The following is a 6169-nucleotide window of genomic DNA, read 5'->3' on the forward strand; positions in this document are numbered from 1 at the left end:
GTATACGTGTGTGGCCCAACATCTTGTGCGATCCGCACCAGCTTGTGCGATCCACAAGATGTTGTGCGATCAGGCAATAATAAAATGGGTTGTGCGTTTGGCCTTATGCGATCAGATGGTCTTGTGCGTGTGTGCTCTTGTGCGATCAGATCGGTTGTGCGATTGATCCACTTGTACGTGTGGGCATCTTGTGCGAACAAGATGCCTTGTGCGATCAGTTTAATAATTTCCGTGAATTGAGCAATCGGTTACAATTATCATCAGTTTCCAAATTAACCACAATCAATTAACAACACTAACAGTTTCCTTTTTACCAAATCAATCAATTAACACAATCCCCAAAATAGTTAACCCAAATATCGATCAAACATGGCAATTTCATCAAGAACTCTTATGAACCCTAATCCACATCAACATGAACAACATATAGCATTCATTCGGATCAACCCTATCATCTAAGCATATCATTCGAGTTCAACATACATCAGCCGATTGCTTGTCTACTCGATACTTATAACAAAACCATCAATTAGTGTAATCATATTTAGCATACATGAGCCGATTAACAAAACTAAATCAATTATCATCATAATCAATCATGTTAACAAGGATCCTCGATATCAAGCAAACATCTCCGGTAACATCGACATACAAACAATAACACACAACCAACAACGTTAATCACTAACCGGATTAGAGAAGGAGAAGAGGGTGATCCGTATGAAGATCTTGTGCCGTCGGGTTCCAAGCAAACGAGAGAGAGAAGGAGTCTAGGGTTCTTGTGTGTGTGTTGAGATTTTGTAAAAAGTGGAGAATGGTTACAACTCTCCTAAGTGTTATTCGGTTTAAGGAAGGATGGGCCGAGTCCACCACTTGGGCCGCCCTATAGCTCAAATACAAGTAACACGGCCCAATGGCCTTGTGCGGTCGAGTGGGTGTGTGTTGTTGTGCGACCGGGTTATAACCATACATACATACATTACATACACAAAGCATAACAATCATACTTTCAATTAATCGTTCAAGTTCATATAATCACATTTCGTGCACATACATCATAACATTCATTAACTCAAAGTGTCATATAGGCACATAACGTTACATCAAAGTAAGTCTAAAGTTCGAGTTGTCACATGTACACTACATGGGTATGCAAACAGGAATTGTACTTGTTTTAAGACACGTAGCGGATTACATCTTTCTGCTTACTGCCTTTGATTTGAATGACAGTCCGATAGACGATACTTCCTCACCCAATTTAGAAGTTTCTCCAATTACCGAGGATCTGGATCACCCGTCGGATGTTGAAGAATCCAATGACACAGATTCTGGTAGTGATTATGTTGTATCGAATGAATCATCTGATGATATCGACGATGCAGATTTTGATGCCGCTGTCTCAGATTATGAAGCTGATCCTGATGTATACCCCTAACAATTCGTATGGTATTGCAGCAAACATTTTGTAAGTTTATTCTGTTAATATATTATTCCTCATTCTTTGGATGTTAAATGTTTGTTACAATTAAGCTGTTTTTTTGTTACTTTCCTTAAATACATTATTTATTTCTTATTAATTATTGGTATTTTATATTTATTTTTAAGCGTCTGAATGTGAAAGTAGCGTTTTTATCAAGGATTCATAGAACATTGAAGATGTTAGTTGAAAATCTGAATGGAGTTGACACTGTAATTGACTTTCGACGGGAGAAGCATGGCAAGGGATTTAGATACGCGGCTTGTCAATTCACCAAGAAGTTCACGAATCCCAATGGCATCTACAGAAATATGAGATGCAAATTTGTCTACTCTGAAGAAAAAGCCAAGCTGATATTAAAGAAAGTCTACAGATACTTGTGGTTGTTGGTATTATCTCATTTGAGATAAATTATGGGATGGTGATGTATCAAACTTCTATATTTTGAAAACTTATGACTTACGAATATTTAGATTATATTCATCTATGCTTATCAAACTTAAACCTTTGTTGTACATTCTCCATATATTTTAATTGGCTCTTCATGATACATTACAACTTGAATTATACTCTGTACATTTATGGGCAGTCATCGATACTTAAAAGGCTTCAACAAATTTATGGGCAATCATTGACACTTAAAAGACTTCAACAAATTTATGGGTGATCATTGTCATAACTTCATTTGAATTAACCTCTGACTACAAACAAATTTATGCACTCAACCTCTATTTAGATAACGTCTGACAAACCAAAAGCTCTGTGAAACAGGAAATATGTTCAAGCAGTCTGTTGTTCCAAACAACCTCTGCTGATAAACACAAAGATTGTTATAGCAAATAACCTCTGCTGATAAACACAACCTCTGCTGCTGAATATGAATACAAAAGCATCATAAAGCTAACATCTACTGTTACTTAACAGATGATACAATCTTTAAAGATTTGTTGTTGAAACAAAGGTCTGCCAAACATAACATCTGCTGATCATTCCACAGTATAGATTGCTAACATTTGTTGTGGCTTAACAGATGATACAGTTCAACAGAGGATTTCAAACATCTGTTTACACACGCATCATGATGAACATCTGCTGATAAACACCGAGACGGTTCAACCAAAGGTCTGCCAAAGAGAACCTCTGCTATGGACTAACAGATGATGCAGTTCAACAGAGAATGTTTAACAACAGTGCTTTAACAGACCATGATCAACAGATGATAAGGTCTGTTGAAGCGAACACTGCTCAACAGATTCTAACAATTTTCCTACTAACTAATTCACTAAAGCAGTACTTAGTCACTAAAAATAATATTCAAAGTGTAGCAATTACATAACATACCATTAATCGAATCAACATACCATTAATCGAATCAACATGGGGAGCAGTCGATCATGGAAGCAACATAATTTTCATCATAGACACCGAAGTATCATAAAACTGTGAATGAATGTACCCAATCCGAAATTGTTACCTATTTTCATAAATCTAACAACCATCATCGAAGCTGTAACAAAATCTAAACACTGTTACATAAGAAAAACTGATACATAAATACTGATGTTGAATCCGCTGTAGATGCTGAACCACTGCTGTTACTGACCAGTGGTTTTCCTTTGGTTGATCAGGCCTTAGGTACATAAGTGCTTGTCTTTAACAGGGCTTTGTCTTCAACAGTTGATAGGTCTCATCAGTCTTTAAGTCCATCAGTCTTTATAAGGAGCAGTGGTTAGTTATAACAGTCCTTAGCATGATCAGCTGTTATAACCACTCCATAACCCTTTGAGAGGAAGCAAGTGTCCGTCTATTCAATTGAGAGGAATCATTGCATTACATCCCTTTTGAAAAACAAAATCAATAAATTTAGGGAAAATGGGTTTAAAAGACGATAACCCAATAGTGGAGGATCTCATTCTACAGCTTCGATAAATTCAATGGTATTCTCAAATAATGGTTCCTAGCTGTTTGAAGACCGACAAAGACCGACAAATGTCCACGGTGCTGCTTCTTTGGACATTTGTCGGTCTTCAAAAATCTAGGAAGCATTATTTGAGAAAACCCTTGAATTTATCGAAGCTGTAGAATGAGATCCTCAACTGTTGGGTTATCATCTTTCAACCCCATTTTCCCTAAATTTATCAATTCTATTTTTCAAACCTCCCAAAGCCACCTATCCGCCTCCAAAGAGATCGAGACAGCTTGAAGCATAACCTGGACTTGCTGTCATTCCACCAGTTCAGTATTTAATCCCAATATACCAACTCAATACAAATAACAAATATTTGGTGTGCTATAACTGTAAATAACTCAGGAAACATATTTGAAACCAAAAATATGGATTATAGAGATCTATGAATGAAACATGTATGAATAAACCAACAAAACAGATTGTGAAAAACAAAAACTACAAACATATCAAAATCAATCTACTCGTAATCACATGGTACATCAATGCAAGCATCTGAATAAACAATAACAAATCAAAGACAAAATCAAAAGCTACAAACATATCAAACAAATTTCATAGAATCATGAAAGAAATTAGGTCACGGATTGTTACCAGATTTAGCGAGAGAAGAATCGATGGAAGCATTGGAGAAGATGACGATTTGAAGAAACTTCAATCTGGAAAAGAAGTAACAAAGCTCAAGAAATAACGAAGAAGAAGAAGAAGAAGAAGAACTGATTACAAAGTATATTAACAATTAGCAAAAGAATAACAATTACCTGATTTATTTTAAACACATATAGATCTATTTTTAAACACAAACAGACATTACCTCTTCATCAATAAAGTTGAGATCTATTTGATGTTATGATTACATTTCGAAGTTCGGCCAACGAACTCAAGACTTCCACACCAAATAACAAATCCAGCAAGATCTACCTGAAGAACATTTAGCATACAAACCTTCAGTTTGTGATAAAAAGAAAAAATCAAAAAATATCTATTTTTAAACTACCTTCAGCTCTGCATAATATTCAAATCGATGGTAAAACATGATGAATCAAGAATACACACATATACATCTATTTTTAAACACAAACAGACATTACCACTTCATCAATCAAGTTGAAATCCATTTTATAACCTTGATTACATTCCAAAGTTCGGCCAACGAACTCAAGACTTCCACACCATATAACAAATCCAGCAAGATCTACCTGAAGAACATTTAGCATACAAACCTTCAGTTTGTGATAAAAAGAAAAAATCAAAATATCTATTTTTAAACTACCTTGAGCTCTGCATAATATTCAAATCGATGGTAAAACATGATGAATCAAGAATACACACATATACATCTATTTTTAAACACAAACAGGCATTACATCTTCATCAATAAAGTTGAAATCCATTTTATAACCTTGATTACATTCCAAAGTTCAGCCAACGAACTCAAGACTTCCACACCATATAACAAATCCAGCAAGATCTACCTGGAGAACATTTAGCATACAAACCTTCAGTTTGTGATAAAAAGAAAAATGTAACACCCCGTGTTTCCGAAAGTCAAAGTCAAAGTCAAAGTCAAGATTGAAGTCAAAGGAAGAAAAGATCGCTAATTGCGATCTGTCTCTCTCCTTGCTCAATCCCTGTTTGACTTTTTGACTGTAGTTAGTCTATTTATTTTTATGTTTTTACATTAGTTGTATTATGTGGAGTAATTAATTACAATCGAATTAATCGAAGTTTATTCATCGATGCGAACCACTTTACGACTGTGAATGATAGGAAGTAACAATGCGATAAAGTCAGTTAATCAGTAATCGAACTAATCTAATCATCATCGAACTCGAAACTCGACTTGTGCAACTTTGGTATTATTGTTATACGTGTGTGTGTGCCTTATGTGTTACTTGTGCATGTTTACTTCATGTTATGTGTGGTAATCAATCGAAACTCGACTCGAAACCGAAACCCAATCGAAATCGAATTATCATAATTGGTGGAGAAGAGACAGTGCAAGATATAGATGATTGTATGTTAGATATAGTGGTTGGGATTAAAACTAATTTGAATAGGAAACTCTATCGTACTCGCATCGTCCTCAATCGAAATCGAAATATCAAAAATCGTCGCACCGAACGCTCGAATCGTGCAGCTGAACTATCAGGCTACCAGCCGATCGAACAGCCAGCCGATCGGACTGCTGTCCGATCGGACAGGCTGTCCGATCGAGCTGCCTGGACGATCGGCCAGCACTTTCCTCATTTGGCATCTTATAAATACCCCTTGTCACTCTCAAACTTTCTACTTTTGGAAACCTCTGTCCGACCAGCTCGTGCTCCCCTCTTTTTTCAGATTTCTCTCGATTCCGGTAAGATTTCATCTTAAATCTTGTACTTTCTTGATCTACACGCACTCCTACACCTTTCTATCTTTCAAATCTTAACTTTTAACCGTGAAATCACCAAGATTTAAGTGTTCTAGGATGATGTCATCATGGTGTTCTTGAAGAACTTCATGTTTTGGCCTCAATCCACCAAGAATAACTTGGATCTAGCCGATTTCCACATAAACAAACAAAGATCTTTCATGGATCTAAACATTTACACGATGGAAAGGATTGAAAGATGGTTTTCCAACTTTCTTTCAACTCTTTTACACTCAATGCCTTCAAATCGATAGAAACGGAGCTTGTGCCAACTTGCCAATCATTCCGGTGTTTGCATGAATCAAGATCCGGA

The sequence above is a fragment of the Helianthus annuus genome, chromosome 17 (assembly GCF_002127325.2).
Source record: "Helianthus annuus cultivar XRQ/B chromosome 17, HanXRQr2.0-SUNRISE, whole genome shotgun sequence".
NCBI classification, from domain to species: Eukaryota; Viridiplantae; Streptophyta; class Magnoliopsida; order Asterales; family Asteraceae; genus Helianthus; species Helianthus annuus.